The sequence below is a fragment of the Colossoma macropomum genome, unplaced genomic scaffold (genome assembly GCF_904425465.1).
Source record: "Colossoma macropomum unplaced genomic scaffold, Colossoma_macropomum, whole genome shotgun sequence".
NCBI classification, from domain to species: domain Eukaryota; kingdom Metazoa; phylum Chordata; class Actinopteri; order Characiformes; family Serrasalmidae; genus Colossoma; species Colossoma macropomum.
The window spans coordinates 3476760-3498320 of record NW_023494798.1 but is presented as its reverse complement, the minus strand read 5'-3'; the positions used below and the strand labels follow the sequence as shown (position 1 = coordinate 3498320).

Genomic DNA, 21561 nt, shown 5'->3' with positions numbered 1-21561 from the left:
AGGAGTGTCTAAATATTAATGAAATACACAAAAGTTGCAGTAATATATATATATATATATATATATATATATATATATATATATATATATATATATATTAATTTTTTAAAAAAAATATTTTTTTTTAATTAACCGTCCTTTTCACAACCCAAAGATATCAAAGTTATATAAAACCTTGTCAATGCATTGTTCTCCCTCGGGTTGGGGATGATCAGCTTTAAGGGGCCTTTGTTCCTCTATTAATAAAGAACTGTTAAAAAAGAACTGCTGAAAGCTAGGACAGTTCTTTTTAACTTGGTATAATACATTATTATTTACTATTGTAAGTACTACATGTGGAAATCTTATACAGATTTACAAATTAGAACATAATATATTATAGAACATAAAAATTGAAGCTTCTATGTACTGATAAACCTAATCATAATTGAGCATGTTTCATACAAATTACTAAATCACAGTGTGAAATGTAAAATTTAGCAAAAGTCTCAAAGAGATTTCGAGGGTGCTTTACCCATAAGGTGTTTCTTGGTATTCTGCTCTGGTCTAAACATGATTATGAAACACTTGGGAGCAAAAATAGAAAATGTCAGTCCAAAGCTTGAGGCCAGAATAGCAAATATCTCTACAGCTACAGTGAACTTTCCAGGAGAGCTGACATAAGCTGGGATAAAGCTGATCCAGACAGCACAGAATATGAGCATGCTGAATGTGATGAACTTGGCTTCATTAAAGTTATCAGGCAGCTTCCGAGCTAGAAAAGCCAAAATAAAACACAAAAGAGCCAGAAATCCTATATAACCCAGCACAGCCCAGAAACCTATAGCTGAACCTAATGCACATTCCAGTATTATCCTTTCCTTGTATTGCTTCAGATTTTTGAAGGGGAGAGGAGGAGATATTGTCAACCAAAGAGCACAGATTAGAACTTGTATTAGAGTAAAGGCAAGAACACTGAGTCTCTGCTGTGGAGGCCCAAACCATTTCATGGCATTACTGCCTGGAAGTGTAGCTCTGAAGGCCATTAACACCACTATTGTTTTCCCCAGAACACAGGAGATGCAGAGGACAAAGGTGATCCCAAATGCTGTGTGGCGCAGCATACAGGACCACTCAGAGGGCTGACCAATGAAAGTGAGTGAACAGAGGAAACACAGAGTCAGAGAGAAGAGCAGCAGGAAGCTCAGCTCTGAGTTGTTTGCTCGGACGATTGGAGAAGTTCTGTGTTTGTAGAAGACAGCAGTCACACATACAGCTATGAAGGCCCCAGAGATGGAGAATGCTGTCAGAATGATGCTCAGAGTGTCGTCCCAGGACAGGAACTCCACAGGCTTGGGGAGGCAGGTGTCTCGCTTGGTGTTGGGCCAGAACTCAGGAGGGCAGCGCACACAGTTCAGTGAGTCTTAAATAATAAAAAAACATATATCATATCTTATTTTGGAAAGAACTGCAAGATAATTAAAAATATTAATCAGTACTGTATTTTGATACACAACCTGTGTTGTTACTGATCTCTCCTTCTGCACATGGTATACAGTCATAGCAGCAGACTGGCTTTCCTTTCTGCACAGCCTTCCTGGTTCCTGGAGGACAGCTCTCACTGCACACAGACCTTGGCACCTGACAGACATTAGACAAGGAAAAATCATTCACAGTTTGTATAAAAGAAAAAAAAAAAAATGTCTTAAGTTTTAAAGATTTGCCCATATCAATGTTTTTCTTTAATGAACTTTAATGAGTTTGAGTTACAAAAAGGTAGAATATTTTCAACATTTATAGTAATATCAGCTTAGTTACTTTTCATTCTTCATTTGTCCATTTGTTTATATATTTGTTAATTTTATTAACAAATAAAAAATTAAGTACATGGAACTTTTCATGATGGATTAATTGCACAAATTATTTTTGAATGTATATTATACCTGATGTCATATTTGCTGGTTTGTGTTGAACAACTATAATTTCTCCTGATTTTCAATCATTGTCATCATATAATGTATAACTGTTATAAAGGTTACCAACTGACCGCGGCACCTATTAGACAAACTCACGCACACAAAAGCAATGAAACGTTCTGTGATACTGACTGTTACGTATTGTATTTCATGTAAGAAGCCGCCTAGAATTCGTTGATGCCAATGTTCGTATTCATTCCTTGAGTGAGGCTAAATTAATTGAAAAGAATCGCCGCCACAAAAAAAAAGGAATGACTTATGTAAGTTTAAGTTACGTTACTTGTTTACTTACATTAAATTCATTAATTAGTGAAGTGAATTAGTATTTTACGTTGCATTAACTTAAAACATTGTCCATTTTTCTTCATATTTAAAATATTAGTAATTAAAATTTATATGCACCTATTTAGGTAATGTTTAATATAATTGATTCGCTTAATTAATTCGAGTACTGCTCTGGGTTAACAGTGTATGGTCAGAAAGTACTGGGAATACCTCTGTCTGTCCTTCCACCCAGATGACAGCACTGCTTATACTGAACTCCTGGCCTCTTGGTCTGGATGAGTCATAGCGGCCCACAGTCACAAAATGCAAACTACCATCTTCATTAAATTGCCAGTTTATGAGCTCGTAGACGGCCACAGGATCTCCACTGGAATCAAAGGAGACCTGAAAACCATTCTTTGTAGTGAAGTTCACTCTCTTGAGCTGGTCGAGTATCTGCAGTGGAACATACATTTTGAAAAATTGTGAATGGAATTTTCATTTTAAACTGTGAGCATTGTAATGTTTAATGGAAAGAAAGAAAAAAAAAACATTGACGAATGCTGACATATATATTTTGAACGATTTTTAAGCCATTCAACAGCTGGGGAGTCTCTGACCTTGAAGGCTTTAATTTAATTTAAAATAAAAATAAAGAACAGAAGAGTGATGTATATTTTGTGATGTATATTTTACTTAAATTAACCAGTAAGAAACTATAACATATCTTTTTTTAAATTTATTTAAAGTTGTTCTTTTAATCATGTTGTGCATGAAAATAGCATGACACAGCAGTGGTTTCACAGAAGCTAGAATATTATTTTTATTAAAAGCAGCAATACCTCCGTTTGTTTTCCAGTTATAACTGTAAAAATGCATTCAACCATATGAGTCTAATCTATCCTGTGTTAAAATATGCGTAAATTTATAGAATTATTTCTTATAATAAATCTTCTCTCAACATATTTGACTGTGGTCAAAAAGAAATATAAAATAGCATTAAGGTAAAAAAGGAAGGTCTTTTTAAATGACTTGTAGAAATTTTCGAAGGGGAGAAGACTAACTCTTCCGTTAATGAAATATTTCTAATTTTGTTAAAACATTGAAATTGAAATGGTATAATTCCCCAAATGGCCTACACAATATATATGTATCAACGTATCTACATGTTATTTATTACGCTTATTTAAATTATAAGACAAGCTAGTGGACTTACCTGCCATGGTGTGAATTTAGCGCTCTTGTCGCACTGCGTGTCAGTACAGATAACACCGTGGATGGCATGCGCTATGGCATACGTAGCTTTGTACACCATGTTAGTGATGCGCAGCTGCGACGTGTCTGTATATGCATTAAGCAGCGCGCGGATATCCTCGCTGCCGTCACATTCCCGCGCGCCCCTGAGGAGCCTTTTAGGCTACAGCTGAACGAGCTCTCCCAAAACTCCGTTAGCAGAGGTGATTTCAGTGCTTGTTCTGGAGAGAGATCCAGAAGAAACTCACGAAGACCTGGAATCACTGAGCGGGGGACCCCGAAACCTATCGCCCCAGCGCACATGTTAAAGCGCAGAAGTTCTTGTTGTATGATCCACGCTTCGCTGCTGATCCACTGAAGGGGAGGCGGCGGCTGTTTTGTCAGTTCCTCCAACAGGAACAGCATGTCGCCTGATTGAAGAAACGCTACTATTACCCGGGCTGTTGATCTGCGGATAACGTTTGCCACTCTCTCCAGTTTACTGTGCGGATCTGTTCTGTAGTAGGACTCGGAGTACTCCACACAGATGCCCTCCTCTTGCGCAGCCTTTAGAAACGCCGCCATTCCATAATTCCCATAGTCTGTGTCGCTGCGCACTGCCCCAATCCATGTCCAGCCAAAATGCTTGACCATTCTTGCTAATGCAGCCGCTTGGTGGTGGTCACTAGGCACGGTCCTTAAGAAGGCAGGATACTGACGCTTATCGCTCAGACATGCGCAGGTTGCGAAATGACTCACCTGTTATTCAGTATAGAAAAAAGACAGAAACGTTATTTTAAAAGTTTAGTTGAAAAAGCAATTAATAACTTATTATATGATTTTAAATTCATAAAATTCATTCAGTCTTTTACCAAACATTTATACATTTTGTACCATCTGGTGCAGCTTACAATCACCTGTGGAATTCCAAAGAGTCCCAGCATTCTAGTCATGCTGATAGAGGGGGTGGAAGCAGACTCTCCCACGAGAGCAGGAACAGCGGCAGCTGCAGATTTTGAACAGGAATCAGTTTCTTTGTAAAATGGTTCCATGCCGTTTGCAAACTGAAATGCAACTTTAACAGCCATCGACACTGCAGAGCACGAGTCGTGTATCTGGTATCCTAACGTGATTCCCGGCAGGAGATCTGTTCTGTTGTTGATCTCGTGGATTGTGAACTCCATGGCACGAGCGAAGCGCAGGCCCCTGAAGCTCATACTGTTGAGAAAAATGAAACAATAAAAGTCACACAGAATTACATTTTCTTCATATTACCATATACTTCCAGACGACAGTAACTGAATAAGATGCGCATGATTGCAAATTCGTTACAATTTGATTATTATAATTTCTCTCTTGTGCACTTTGCAGCTGTTCACTTCACACTCACAGACAGACCTCCCAGAGCACTGTAGCTGGAGTGGTTGTCTGGTGTACGTCTTGTTTTCTGAACTTGTGTAGGAATGAATTGAAAAAATTCCTCCGATTATAAAATCTCCATCCATGGACAGATCGGGCATTTGAGGCTCAGCCCACCGCCTGCAGCTGACCAGGTCGGTATTACAATCTGCTGGAGTGAACCCAGGCATCCAAAACATTGATACAAACATCATTGACATTGAAGTGATCTGCATTGTCTGCTCGGTAGTTCTCAGCCCTGTGAAGACCCGAGTGACTGTCTTTAAATAGCCACATTGTGAAAATCCCCTGTGAGTGTGAGCTCAGACTCAGGAGGCGTGGTTATGACCTGAAAATTAACTACAGTTAATGACATCACTTTTGTGTTTGTCTCTGGCGTTTTAAACTGTGGCGTAGTAAAGAAAGCAATATCAGACCACATTCCGAGTTCAGTGTGACCAGTGAGTCCAGCGACACTGTTTGACCACGTCTTGTTTAAGGCTTTGGTAAATTAAGCTAAATTTAATAGACAATTAGTAGAATGTAAGTTGAATTCAACATGCACGTCTTTACAACACATATATTATGCTGTCTGAGTACAGATTGAGCCCAAATATTTACATCGTTAATTAAATGTTCTTCTTCTGAGCCAACAAGCACATATGAATGTGATGTTCTGGTGTACCCAACTGTTCTCCCAAGTTGGATCGAGGCCAGTTCCCATCCAAAAGTTATGGGCTCAGTTTAATTGGAGCGCTCCCAATAAATAATACGTATATTTTAATTAAATAATAGTAAAAACTTTTTTATCTAAAGTACTAAACCAAAGTGGGAGAGATTCCGTGATTATAGAAGTCAACTTGACATTCTGCACTGGAATGAGAAGCTGGTGGTTAGTTCTCGAGAGGATGAAGAAGCCATGACACTTCTTGAGGGAAGGACAGAACGAGTCAGGGAGTGCTATGCTACCCCCCTTCTCCATAAGCCTGATGCACCCAAGCTTAAAGGTGCCATCCAGTCCTTCATGGCAAACCTGAGGAACACAGAAAGTAGACTTTGAGAAGACAGTCACCTACACAGCAGAAATAAATAAGCTTGTTCAAGCAGGACACGTCTTCAAGCTACCACCTGAAGAAATAGAGCGGGATGGGAGGTGATCTCTCCCCATCACTTAGTGTGTCACAACAACAAACCAAGATAAGAATTCAACTGCTCCTTCAAGTCTTAAGGCATGTCTCCGAACGAACTCCTACCAAGGCCTGTGCTTTGCCTATCACTGCTAGGGGTGCTTCTACGATTCAGACAGCATCAAGTTGCTGCTAGTGGAGACGTGAAAGGTATCACCCTCTGCTGTCTAACAGTATTGGAGAGGAACTGCACTTCACCAAATGCTGCTGAATTTGGGACATGGAAGGAAATAGTAGAACCCAAAAAACATGTCATGGGGTGGCCAAAGACTTCCCAGTGGCCACTGATCAGTCCATCAGCTATTGAGATGTTGAGGTCCTATTGCTGAGGGAGTGAAAGCTCAGAGTTTTTCCTATTAAGTAGCTGCTCTTCTGTGTCCAACCAAAGCCAGCTGGCCAGTCTCACTCCAGAGTGGGATCCCATGACTGGTGTCATCTGAGTAGGGGGACAACTGTGGAGACTACACGTTCATAATGGGGAGGTTCCTATAGTCCATCCTATAGTCCTGGACCCGCGACACCCAGTGATGAAGATCCTTATCAAAGACTTTGATGAGCGGCTGTTACATCCTGCAACAGAACTGGTGTATGCTGAGATCTGAAGGCAGTACTGGATTTTGCGGTGATGCCAGGCCATCAGACATCATCAGCCCAACTGCCCTGCTTGGCCTGTGATGGGGAGCCCAGGCAATGGTTCCACAGATGTCAGACCTGCCATCAGAGTGCCTGCGACTTCTCTGCCCAACCTTTTTCTCAGCTGGTGTTGATTGCTTCGGGCCATATTCAGTCAAGATTGGAAGAAAGATGCTGGAGAGTTATTTTTTAAGTGCCTCCAACATGTGCAGTTCATATCGAACTCTTTAACTCATTGGATGTCTGGCCCTACGCCCCTTCATCGCAAGGAGATGCTGACCAAGGGAAATTCTGTGAGATTGCGGAACAAACTTCAGTGGTGCAGAACAGGAGTTTCGTCAGGCCTTTGCAGCATTGGAGCCACAACTGAAAACCCAGTTGGAGAGTTACCAGATCATCTTCAAACTGAATCCGCCAAATGCTCCCAACTTTGGTGGGGTGTGGGAGAGAGAGGTTCGCTCCATTAAGAGTAGGAAATCAAACTACATCTGAAGATGTTTCGCACACTGTGCTAGTGGAGGTGAAGGAAATCTTTAACTCAAAGCCACTAAGGGTATGCCTCAGCATATGTTGCTGACCCTGACCCCATCACACCAAACTTACACACCATCTGCCATGGGGTGGTGTCGATGGCGCTAGCATGTCAGAACAGCAGAAGTCCGAGTGAAAGATAACGTCTATATGAGATCTGTTGCATACCTAATCCAACATCAACACCAATCCTGCCCTCATGGATGAACTTCACAACGCTTGAAGAATTCCCCCGGTTGCACATTGCGGCTGTTGTGAATTCTTTATATTTCAGACATTGTTTAAATTCTTAGCATCATTTGTTGTTTATATCTATATGCCAATGCTGATAAGGCGAGTCACGCATATTGACCAGAAAGAGGGAATTCTATTCTTTCATGCATCATACACAGTGCAGTGGCAGCCTTCGCACTTCTGTGAAAATCTTTGCATTTCTGTTGTAGCCTGTATAGCAGTTGGAGAGTTTATATGAACTTTCAGTTAAGATGGTTGGGAACTAAATATGTGTGTTTGATGGTTATTACAAACGTAAATATGTCTTTTAACGTGCTGGGCGCTGAGCTAGGACACTGAGTGTAATGCTGCTTTACTGGCTAGTCATTGTTGTGGATGTACCCACATAATCAATGCAAATGCATGTTACTGAGTTTTTCTTGTTAAGAAATTCACAGCTTAGATGTTTATCAAATTATGTTGGCATAGCAGCAGCCTTTATGTTAGTTACTGCAGTTTATTATATCTATATATATATATATATATATATATATATATATATATATATATGGCATAAGTTGAACCCATCTGATGACTTTGTTCTCTCTGACCGAAGTCCTGTAGCGGCCAATACCAATCTATAACCAGCTCAGTGGGTACAACCAGAACAGTATTAATATTAGGTTTAGGCTTAGGACGACAGTGAACGTTAGATGTAAGTTTTGGACTGTGGTTAAGAATAATATCAGGGTAAACTGGGTTAAATATATTAAACAATTAGCAGACTTTCAATGAAATGGAAGATAAGCATCTTTGAAACATTTGCAGTGGGCTGTCCGAATAAAGTACTACTTTAACTATTTCTCCTCTTTCTCACAAAAGTGCTTTTGCCTAGACACGTGAAAAAGCATCTTTTCTAACTGCTCCAGATGCACCATCCCAGGACATTTTAGCTAAATTGGAGCAAAATACTGACTGCCAATTTGGTTACCTCAAATGCTGTCCATGGTGCTGAAGAGATAAACAATTGCACATTTTCCATTGATTTTAAACAAGATGCTCAACGAGCAGATGTGTATTAGTCTTTGTCTGTATCCAACTTCTCTCCCCAGTTTGGTTGAGTCCACTTACCATTCAGTAGCTTTTGGATCACTTTATTTGGAAAGCCTTCAGTAGATAACCAATAGATGTTTGCGTCATCAAACAAAAACAATCTTTTGACAATGATTTTCAACATTGTAAAGTTTAGTATTTGTCGCAAGAGGGGTGTAATTCCACAATTCTGCCAGTGGTTTTGGAAAGAGATGAAACACATATGGATTCAATGATTGGTTAACCCAGTATTTCTCCTTCTTTATTCTAGACTTATAAAGTCGTGACAATTCTAATTGCCCTTTGGAACTTTACTGGATAGTTCAACACACTCAAGCTGCACAAAAAGCTGCCAAGACTTTGCAAAGAATTGCATCATGCACAGTATTAGGCAGAGAGGGTTATTCTTCACACCAAGTCTCGATTAGATAGGAACCCCCCGTTATTTGCTTAATATCTCATGGAATATAGTAGAAGAACAAATTCCCAAAAAAGGCCTTACTTTTGGAGATATTTCCACCTGATGTAGAGCAAAGAACAAGCATGTTTATATATAACTTTAATATCTCTGGTTTACAAAATATATGGTTGTATGATTTTTTTTTTTTTATTGCAAAATTCATTAAGTAATTAATTTAAAGGGTTGTCTGTTTAAGCCACATGCATTGCTAACAGGTACATAACATGCAAAAAAGTGTTTTTGACACATAGGCCCATTATACAGCTATTTATCCTGGAAATAAGTGCCTGTAAAATTAAAATATATCAATAGAATAATTGCAAATAAACACAATCACAGTAAAACAATATCTTGATTAACAAATGTCGGTTGAGCCAAAACTTTATAACCACTCACGGATGAAGCGAATGATGTTTATCTCAAAACAACAATGCAAGTAAAGGTCTGAGATATATTGGACGGTGTGTGGACAGTTTGTTCTCATAGTTAATGTATTGGAGGAAAAATGGGCAGGTGTTAAGACCTGAGCAACTTTGACAAGGCCTAAATAATTATGGTCATATGCCATATTTGTGGAGGGACAAACCACAAACCGTCAACAGGGTGTTGGGCTCCTGAGGTTCATCGATACCCAAAGGCACTGAAGGCTATCCTGTCTGGAATGAACTGACAGAAGAACTACTGGGGCACAGACGACACAAAAAAAAATAATTATGGCTACAAGAGGAATGTTTCACATTTTGACAAGCATATAATGCATCACACCCTGCTGCATATGGGCCTGCATAGCCACACACCTGTCAGAGTGCTCATGCTGACTCTTTTCCACCATTGAAAACATCCACAATGGACACACAAATGGAAAAAGTTCTCCTGGTCTGATGAGTCCCATTTTCTTTTATATCGTGTAGATGGTTGGGTATATGTGTGGCATTTACCTGGGGAAATTATGGCACCAGGATGCACTGGGGGGGAGAAAACAAGACAGAGGGGGCGTGATGCTCTGGGCAATGTTCTTGTCCAGGCATATATGTGGACAGTCGTTTAAAATGTGTCATCTACCAAAACCAGTTTTCTAGGTACAGCAGAGTGCGTTGCTAACTGTGTAACGGAGTAACTGAATGGGTCTCCTAGACAGATGCTTTCATTCTAAAGTCCGATGTAAAACTTGAACTTTTCTTTAATCTGACTAATTAAGATATTTTCTTTAATGGACAGAAACTGTCTTACTTATTGAATATATTTACTAAAAATAGTTAATTTTATGTCGCCTTCATAATACCAGTTGAGTAAAAAGATCTGTTTCTAAAAAAACATTCTGACAGAAAATAATTTGTTACCATTTAAGGTGTTACTATTCAAAAATAATATAAAAGCAGGCAAAGTCTGTGTAAACTGGAAGAAAACAGTTACTCTATGATTTCTTATTTATTTATTTATTTATTTTATTCTATAATATCAAAATTTCCCCTCATTGGAACTAAAAGGAAAAAAGTCTCATGAAAAAGTCCCAAACAAATATTCCTTCTTAACCAAACTTTGCAGTTGACTGTCTACATTCACCACACCTGAATTCATCAGTCAGAGTGCCAGATGGTCAAGCATGATTCATCACTCCAGAAAATGCATTTCCACTGATCCACAGTCCAGTATTGACAGAGAGTCCTGTTCTGTGAGCTTGCACAGCTGACCATCGAGCTGCTATTTTGTTTCTGGCCTTTTCCTCTTCACAGTAATAGCGCTGACAGTTGACAGGGGCAGCTCCAGCAGGGAAGGAATTTGATAAACTGACCTGATGAAAAGGCATCCTATCACAGTGCCACTTTAAAGGTTACTCAGCTTTTCAATACAATCCATTATTCATAAAATGTTTGCCCATGGAGACTCCATGGATATATGCTTGATTTTATACACTTTTTAGCAAAGGGGCTGGCTTAAAAAGTCAAATGCACTAATTAGAAAGGATAACCACATATTTTGATCATGTAGTACTTTTGTCAGGCAGTCTTACCAAATCATCCACTGCCAAAACCATCAATGGATAACAAAACCTCAGTTGACCAGATATTATTAAGGTGGTGGACAATACATGACACTGCAGTGACACTGATTTTAGACTTTGTTGTTCAAAAAATGATTTTCTTGTTGGCCTGTCATATTGTATCTTTTTGCATTTCAATATTGTTTTTTTTAAGGATTTAGATTAATCTAGGTTTTGTGTTAAAAACTTCAAACAGTACACCTCTATGGTCTTTTTCTGGGTCAGTGCAGGTTGGATCTGGGAAAGAATGAAAGGCTGTTAATATGCGAAAATGAAATATATAATTGAAACTGTGGTCATGACAAGAAAAATCATGAATGAATGTTATTTCATGAAAAATGTAATTTGTTCTACCTAGGGTGGAGCTTAGACAACTTTTTTGGCTCTGTTGCTCTATTAACAAGGAGGAGAAGATCATGACTTACATTTTCACAAAGTGCTGAAAACCAGGACAGTTTAATTTTGCATTATTCATTGTTAGCTATTAGCTTTTAAGTAGTACTGTGAAAATCATATATATATATATATATATATATATATATATATATATATATATATATATATATATATATATATAATATTGTCTGTTCTTAGAACAGACAATATTGTTTAACAAAAAAGTATATCGCTGAAGCTAGTTTGTATATAGAAAATTAATCAAAAATGAGCATGTTTCACATGAGGTGCTAAATCATAGTGTGACAAGTAAACTTTGTGCAAAAGTCTCAAAGAGACTTGGAGGGTGTTTTACCCATAAGGTGTTTCTTGGTATTCTGCTCTGGCCTAAACATGATTATGAAACACTTGGGAGCAAAAATAGAAATAAACAAACCAAAGCTTGAGGCAAGAATAGCAAATATCTCTACAGCTACAGTGAACTTTCCAGGAGAGCTGACATAAGCTGGGACAAAGGTAACCCAGACAGCACAGAATATGAGCATGCTGAATGTGATGAACTTGGCTTCATTAAAGTTATCAGGCAGCTTCCGTGCCAGAAAAGCTAAAACAAAACACAAAAGAGCCAGAAATCCTATGTAACCCAGCACAGCCCAGAATCCTATAGCTGAACCTAATGCACATTCCAGTATTATCCTTTCCTTATATTGCTTTAGATTTTTGAAGGGGAGAGGAGGAGATATTGTCAACCAAAGAGTACAAATTAGGACCTGAATGAGAGTGAAGGTGAGAACACTGAGTCTCTGCTGTGGAGGCCCAAACCATTTCATGGCATTACTGCCTGGAAGTGTAGATCTGAATGCCATTAACACCACTATTGTTTTCCCCAGAACACAGGAGATGCAGAGGACGAAGGTGATCCCAAACGCTGTGTGGCGCAGCATACAGGACCACTCGGAGGGCTGACCAATGAAGTAAGTGAGCAGAGGAAACACAGAGTCAGTGAGAAGAGCAGCAGGAAGCTCAGCTCTGAGTTGTTGGCTCGGACGATTGGAGAAGCTCTGTGTTTGTAGAAGACAGCAGCCACAGATACAGCCACGATGGCCCCAGCAATAGAGAACACTGTCAGGATGATGCTCAGAGAGTCGTCCCAGGACAGAAACTCCACAGGCTTAGGGGAGGCAGCTGTCTTGCTGAGTGTTGGGCCAGAACTCAGGAGGGCAGGGCATACAGTTCAAAGAGTCTTACATATTAGAAAGACATACATAGAACTCTATTTGAGAAAGAACAGCTAGGGAAGTAAAGAAATAATAATAAATTAGGGCTGTCCCCAGAACTGTGTGTGATACATAACCTGTCATGTTACTGATCTCTCCTTCTGCACATGGTATACAGTCATAGCAGCAGACTGGCTTTCCTTTCTGCACAGCCTTCCTGGTCCCTGGAGGACAGCTCTCACTGCACACAGATCTAGGCACCTGAAACACAGTAGACACCTGCTAATTGTCCATAGTTTAGTGTTTAAGTGTTACATCTAAATGTTTTTCCTTGTCAATACTGTTAAACCCAAGGGATTTTTTTAAAGAAATTGAATGACAAACATATCTAATATATTAAACATTTTAAGTAAAATAAATGTGTTTCACTTGTCTGTTTATTTTTTTGTTTATTTCTTTCTTTTTTTTTATTTGCTGAGTTTGTGATATTGAAACCTTCTATATAATACAGTCGAATTGGGAGTTTTAATAAAATGGAACTTTTCGTGATACATTAATTGACACAAATTATTTTTTTAATGAATTTTATATCTGATGTCAAGTAATTAAAAAAATATATATATTTTACATTTGCTGGTTTCTGTTGAACAGCTTGTTATCCACAAAATTTCCAAGTATTGTCTTCAAATAATGTTAACTTGAAGTTATATCATGTTATCTTTAAGCAGAACTTGAATATGTCATGTTTATTATAGGTATTTATTATAATAACAAAGATGGTGTTTGTGTTGCAGTTCATCAGTTCAGCCTGTATAACTACTAAAGCACACAAAAGCAATGAAACCCTCTTTGATACTGACACGTACATAATCTTTTGTATGCTATGTAAGGAGCAACCTGGAATTCTTTCATGCCAGTGTTCATGTACTGATGACACTGGTTGCATGAGTGGTACGAAAATAATTTAAAGAAATCTTCCCCACAAAACTTTTGAGTTATGGCTTAAGGAAGTTTGAGTTAGATTAAATGTTAATTACATTAAACTTAATTAGTGAAATTCAAAGTTGCATTAACTTAAAATCCTGTCCATTTTTCTTCATGTTAAAAAGTATTAGCCATAGTTCATGTATTGATTTCTTTAATTATTTCAAGTTCTGCTACAGGTTTACAGTGTCTGTTCATAAAGTCCCAGGAAGTACCTTTGTCTGTCCTCCCACCCAGCTGATAGCTCCACTCATACTCAACTCCTGGCCTCTTGGTCTGGATGAGTCATAGTGACCCACAGTCACAAAATTCAAATAACCATCTTTATTAACCTGCCAGTTTATGAGCTCATAAGCAGCCACAGGATCACCATTGGAATCAAACGAGACCTGATAGCCATTCTTTGTAGTGAAGTTCACTCTCTTGAGCTGGTCAAGTATCTGCAGTGACACATATAATGGAAAAATTGTGAACAAAACTGTGATTTTGATCTGTGAAATCTGATCTATTCTTTCAGTGCATTGCCAAAAACAATCATTTGTTATTGATGAAAACTGAAATGGTGATGCATTCTGAATTATGCTTAGGTCATGGACCAAGACCATAAGGGAGTCTCTCAAATAAAAAAAAATAAATAAATAAAAAAAATAAATAAAAAATAAAAAAACAACTATATATATATATATATATATATATATATATTTTAGTTGTTCTACTGCTAAATTAAGCCGTAAGAACCTGTAACAATTCCCGTTGTCTTATTGTTTCTTTCAGTGATTTTTAGTCATGATGTGCATGAAAAATAACACGTCGTAACAATGACCTCACAGATGCTGAAATATTATTTTTATCAGAATCAACTACGCTGAATAACTACGTTTCATTTTCATTTTTTAATTGTAAAATTTTAATCATATATATCTAATCTTTCCTGTGTTAAAAGATTTTCAGAAATATAGAATTATTTCTTATCATAAATCTTGTTTCAACATTTTTGTCTGTGGTCAAAAGAAAGCTTAAAATATCATTACGGGGAAAATGACAATCTTTTTAAAAGACTTGTAGGAATACCTCGAAGGGAGAAAGACTAACTCTGAGAAGCAGACGGTTAATGAAATCTGCTGTAATATTTCGAAATATGCTGAAAAACTGAAATCGTAATGGTTTAGTTGCCAAAATACCCTGCTTAGCATGCATGTATTAATATATAATTTCTGCAATAAAATCACGCTTATTTAAATGATAAGACAAGTTAATACAGTGTTTTAAATGTGATGGTTTTATACCTGCCATGGTGTGAATTTAGCGCTCTTGTCGCACTGCGTGTCATTACAGATAACACCGTGGATGGCATGCGCTATGGCATACGTAGCTTTGTACAGCAGGTTAGACTCGCGCAGCTCCGACGTGTCTGTATATGGGTTCTGCAGCGCGCGGATATCCTCGCTGCCGTCACATTCCCGCGCGCCCCCTGAGGAGCCTTTTAGGCTACAGCTGAACGAGCTCTCCCAAAACTCCGTTAGCAGAGGCGATTTCAGTGCTTGTTCTGGAGAGAGATCCAGAAGATACTCACGGAAACCTGGAATCACTGAGCGAGGGACCCCAAAACCTATCGCCCCGCCGCACCCGTTACAACGCTTAATGTCTGATTGTATGATCCAACCTTCGCTGCCGATCCACTGAAGGGGAGGCAGCGGCTGTCTTGTCAGTTCCTGCCACAGGAACAGCATGTCGCCTGACTGAAGAAACGCTACTATTACCCGGGCTGTTGATCTGCGGATGACGTTTGCCACTCTCTCCAGTTTACTGCGCGGTTGTGTTCTGTAGTAGGACTCGGAGTACTCCACACAGATGCCCTCCTCCTGTGCAGCCTTTAGAAACGACGCCATTCCATAATTTCCATAGTCTGTGTCGCTGCGCACTGCCCCAATCCATGTCCAGCCAAAATGCTTGACTAATTTTGCTAGTGCGGCTGCTTGATGGTGGTCACTAGGCACGGTCCTGAAGAAGGCCGGATACTGACGCTTATCGCTCAGACATGCGCAGGTTGCAAAATGACTCACCTGTTATACAGTATAGACAGAAGACAGAAACGTTATTTTAAAAGCTTGCTTAAAAGTAATTCATGAGTTATGACATGATTTTATATCTTTCTTCATTTCTACCAAACATTTACACATTTCTGCACCATTTAGTGCAGCTTACAATCACCTGTGGAATTCCAAACAGACCCAGCATTCTAGTCATACTAATAGAGGGGGTGGAAGCAGATTCTCCCACGAGAGCAGGAACAGCGGCAGCTGCAGATTTTGAACAGGAATCAGTATCATTGAAAAATGGTTCCATGCCGTTTGCAAACTGAAACGCAACTTTAACAGCCATCAGCACTTCAGAACACGAGTCGTGTATCTGGTATCCTAACGTGATTCCCGGCAGGAGATCTGTTCTGTTGTTGATCTCATGGATTGTGAACTCCATGGTACGAGCGTTGCGCAGCTCCCTGAAGCTCATACTGTTGAGAAAAATAAAATGTACCAATCACACAAAATTAGAATTTTTTTACCACATAGTTCCAGGCGACATTAACTGAAAAAGAAACGCATTATTGCACAATTCGTAACAATTTGATTATTATAATTTCTCTCTTGTGCACTTTGCAGCTGTACACTTCACACTCACAGACAGACCTCCCAGAGCACTGTAGCTGGAGTGGTTGTCTGGTGTACGTCTTGTTTTCTGAACTTATGTGGGGATGAAATGAAAACACTCCTCCGATTATAAAATCTCCATTCATAGAAAGAGCAGATCTTTGAGGATCATCCCACCGCCTGCAGCTGACCAGGTCGGTATTACAATCTGCTGGACTGAACCCAGTTATCCACAACACTGATACAAACATCATTGACATTGAAGTGATCTGCATCGTCTGCTCGGTAGTTCTCAGCCCTGCTGAAGACCCGAGTGACTGTCTTTAAATAGCCACATTGTGAAAATCCCCTGTGAGTGTGAGCTCAGAATCAGGAGGCGTGGTTATGACCTGAATATTAACTACAGTAAATGACATCACTGTTGTGTTTGTTTGTCTCTGGTGTTTTGAATTGTGGTGTATTGAAGAAAGCAATATCTGGCCGAATTCTGAGCTCAGCGTGACCAGCGAGGGGAAGATATTGCTCACAAATGCACTCCGTCAGTTACGGCCATTAGGTTGAGTTTACGCAAAAAGGTGCGTGTCTTACTTATCCATGATTCGGAGCTTAAACCTAAGTTCATTTCTACTGTGCGGCAACGACTCACCGCCCACTTCGAATGATCACAATCCAGTGACACTGGACGACCACGTCTTGTGACCAAACAAAAAATCACACTAATACTAATTCCACAGTGTTCGTCTTATTGATATGTATAGGCTGGGGACAAAAGTGAGAGATAGGTATAGATTTTGGATAGAGGTAGAGTTTAAGGCTTTGGTAAATTAAATATTATGTAATAGACAATTAGTAGAGTTCAATGCTATATAGGCATTTTTGAAACACTTACTATGGGGGTATTGAGCCCTAGAACTATTTACACCTTTTCTCAAATGCACATCTCCTGAGTCAACAAGCACATATGAATGTGATGTTCTGGTGTACCCAACTGTTCTCCCAAGTTGGATCGAGGCCAATTCCTATCCATAAGTTATGGGCTCATTTTAATTGGAGAGCTCCCCATGAATGATCTGTAGATTTTTAATTCATTCAAAATATATATGTATATTAAATATTTTGAAAGTAATTTGATTTTCACCATTGTTAGGCTTGGTATTATTGACAGATTTATGCTTAGCATAAGAGTGTTATGGTAAGTTTACAGTTGATGTGAAAAAAGATGTATTAGCAAAGCTGATGTACTATTTATTTATAAATCTAATCATGAATCAGCACATTTTACATGAAGTACTAAACCAAAGTGCTGCTTTTACAATATAAGAATTGGTCTCAAAGACCCATTGGAGGGCACTTTTTCCATAAAGTATATCTTAGAATTCTGGTATGGCTGAAAAATGATCATGAAACCCTTGCAAACAAAAATACTAATAATCAAACCAAAGCTTGAGGCCAGAACAAGAAATATCTTGAAAGCTTCTGTGAACTTTCCATGAGACCTGACATAAGCTGGGATAAAGGTCTGAAGTCTAGAGTGTTTAACACAAAACAGAGATTAAAGCAAATCCTTGAAACAACTCAAATAGAACCATTTAGATGCAAATAGTAAAAATAGTTCTTAATCATTTAAGATATTTTGTGATAATAGATAAATTACAGTGAAATTCAAAAATACAAAATATGATGGCAAAAAAATAAAATTAAATAAAATAAAAATTCGCATTTCAGCACCAAACGTCATTTATTTAGTATGTAGTTTTTAAACGTATCTCATTAGATTCATGAATGTTTTAGGCATTTTGACATTATTTTTGTAAATTTCTTGAAAAACAGGCTGAAAATAGACATGTCAGTGTCACTGCTGTGCTGTCTATTTAAGCCACGTGCATTGTTAACAGGAACATAAAATGCAAAACATTTTAAGCACATAAGCCCATTATGTAACGCCATTTCTCTTGTCAATAAGTGTCTCTTTGCCTGTGAAATCAACATATAATATTTAGTATAATAAAAAAATAAACATAAACACAGCAAAATGATATCTTGTGAGCTAGTTTGATAAATAAAGTTTAGTTGAGCCAAAACTTTATGACCATGAATGGATGAAACGTATAATGCTCATCTCATAACAACAGTGCATGTAAATGACTGGGATATATACTGGACGGCATGTGGACAGTTTGCTGCGTATGGGCCTGCATAGCCACAGGCCTGTCAGAGTGCTCATTCTGACACTTAACCATCATTGAAAGCATTAATAGTGTACAAACAAGCACCAGAACTGGATTTTGAAGCAATGGAACAAGGTCTCCTCGTCTGATGACTGCAATTTTCTTTTACGTGTAAATGTTTGGGTACATGTGCGGCACTTATCTGGGGAAATAATGGCACCAGGATGCATTGCGGGAAGACGACAAGACAGTGTAGGGGGTGTGATGCTCTGGGCAGTGTTCTGGTTCAGGCATACACGTGGACATTAGTTTAAAATGTACTAAATGTACTAAAACATCATTGCAGAGCAGGTGCACCCCTTCATGTTGATGGTTTTTCCTGAAGACACTGTCCTCTTTCAGCAGAGTAGGCCTAATGCACCCTGCCACACCACATATATTATTGGAGAAAAGTCTGAGAAACATGATGATGAGTTTCAAAATTGGCTTCAAAGTTCCCCAGATCTCAATTTGCTCAAGCATCTGTGGGATGAGCTGGAACAAGAAGTGCGGCAAACAGTGGCTTTCACCTCATGATTTCCATGACGCCTTGGTACTAGATATGCACCTTCAGAGGTCTTGTAGAGTTCATACCTGTAAGGGTTCAGCCGGCCCCGCCTGCTGCCGGCAGAGGGCGACGGCGGCAGGGTGTCCAACTCCAATTCCCAGAAGTCCGCGGGCTGATTAGGCCCAACGCGACACACCTGCGGACTTCTCTACTTAAGGTCAAGGCAAACAGTGGTGTTTGTCACACCTTTGTAGAGGGGTGACCGGTACGGTACGGTACTTAGTGTCAGAAAAGCAAAGAAAAGCAAAGAAAAACAAAGAAAAGCAAAGAAACTGCCCCAAAACTAAAAAAGAAAAAGAAAAGAGGGCTGAGAGAAGAAACTGTCCCAAAGCGGCTTAAAGCCAAAAAAAAATAAATAAATAAGTAATAAATAAAAAAAAAGGAAAAAGGAAAAGAAGAGGTCTGCCTTCCCTTCGTTTTTGGAGTGGAAGTGTTTTTTGTTTTTCCTATTATCTGTCCTCTCGCCGCTCTAGTTCAGCCTTTGTTTGAGCACGCTGCTCTCAGCGTCTCTTTTGTTTGCCGTTCGTCATTTTCCCGCCTTTTCTTTTCCCCCTTCCTTGAGGTGTTATTGCCAGTAATTACCTGTGCTCCTCAGTGGCGCAGTGGCAACGCCACGAAGCGCCGATCAATGCATCGCCGGTTCGAACCTGGCTTTGGGTCACCTCAGGTGCATGTTTTGGATTCACAAACCACTCATTTTTTCCATCTGTTTCCATTTCTGCACTTGGGTCCGCCTCCCCGCCGTCCCGTAACAATACCTTGTCGGGTAAAAGAAGTTTTGGTGGTACATGGAAAACCAACAGCATAATAGGCAAGAGGTCCTATTGTTTTTAGTGCATTAGCTTGTATACAGTGTAGCATTAACACTATTGGTTGCTATTTGTTCATTTCTACCTTTTCCAGGGAATTTGGTAAAATAAGACCTATTTTTATTTATGTGCCTCGCCCCAATTTTGGAGGTACAACAGAGTGCATTGCTGATTGTTTTACTCAGTCACTGATTGGTTCTCAAAAATATTTGATCTTCTTGCTGGGTGATTTTAACAAATGTAACATTTATAATTTGATCACATGTTCAAAAATATGTTAAACTTTAATGCCTTTATACACAGATTTCTTACACTTCTCAGCTGATCAGTCTAAAATATACTGCATCAACTTCCCAAAAAATGTAGATGATGAACTAGATATATAAAACGAACAGAAGTAATTTTAGAACTTTTCAAGGTTGAATGTAAAACCTAATGAACTTTGCTTTGAACTGGCTAATTAAGAGATTTTCTTTGATGGACAGAAACTATATCTTACCAATTGAACATATTTAATGAAAATACCTCATTTTATTTTGCCCCTTTTAATAGCAGTTGAAAAATAGAACCGTTTCTGAAAAAATTAACCAGGAATTATTAACAGAATTTTTGAAAGTGTTACCGTCTAAGTTGTTGCTATTCTAAGGACCTCAGAAATAATATAAAGCAGGCATAGCGAAAATGAAAAAGTCCTAAACAATTATTCCTCCTTCACCAAATGTTGCAGTTGGCACTCTAAGATCAGGCAGGCAATGTTCTCGTGCATCCACCAAACCCAAATTCATCTGTCAAGTGCAAGATGGCGAAGGATTATTCATTCATGCGTTTCCTACGCTTCAGAGTGCAGTAGTGAAATGCTTTACACCCCACCAGTTGGTGCTCCCCATAGTGCATAGGGGTTTTAGGCTTATGGTCTGTGAGCTTGTGCAGCCCATTTATGAGCTGTTATTTTACTTCTAGACCTTTCTTCTTTATAGTAACACCACTGGTGGTTCACTGAGGCAACTCTAATAGGACAATAATGTGACAAAAAGACATGATGAAAAGGCACACTAAGACAGTGCCACTTTAAAGGTTATTCAGCTCTGTTTTCATATAGAATTTAAGGCAATTTCCTCTTAACACATGTTAAAAGGCATGTGTTTAGGAAATGGACACAGATATTGGTGTTATCTTTTCTTTAGGATATGTAAAGTATGTGTTTTAAAATAATCATTCTCTGGATGAGTGCATTCTGAATTTTCTCTCCCCTTAAGCTAGGTCTAGATTTGCACACTTGCTAGTTTTGGGGAGTGTCCAAATAATAATGAATTACTCAAATTGTGCATTGAAATATTTTAACAGAACCATCAATTTCATGAACCAGAGATATTTAAGTTATATACAAACATGCTGGAGCTTTGTTCTACTTCGGGTGGGGGATTGACTTTTGAGGGACTTTTGAAGGCCTTTCCCCTTCAACTAATAAGGAATAGACTCAGAAAACCATCATAAGGATTCCATTTTGATATAGAAGTATTTTCAAAAAATTGCTATAAGCCAAGACAGTGTAGTTTAATTTGACATTATACATTATTGTCGATTGTACTTAATTAGCACATATTCAAATCTTACTAAAATATGTTTACAAATCAGAACACAAAATATATCTCACTAAAAGGTGTATTACTTAAGCTACTTTGTACATATAAACCTAATCATAAATGAACATGTTTCATATAAGAT

At 38.7% G+C, this 21561-nt stretch overlaps 2 pseudogenes; both read right to left on the bottom strand.

Moving 5' to 3' along the window:
• Positions 1-488: 488 nt before the first annotated feature.
• On the bottom strand, positions 489-4670 carry LOC118818269 (annotated as a pseudogene).
• A 7062-nt stretch (positions 4671-11732) lies between these two features.
• On the bottom strand, positions 11733-19743 carry LOC118818441 (annotated as a pseudogene).
• Positions 19744-21561: the final 1818 nt, after the last annotated feature.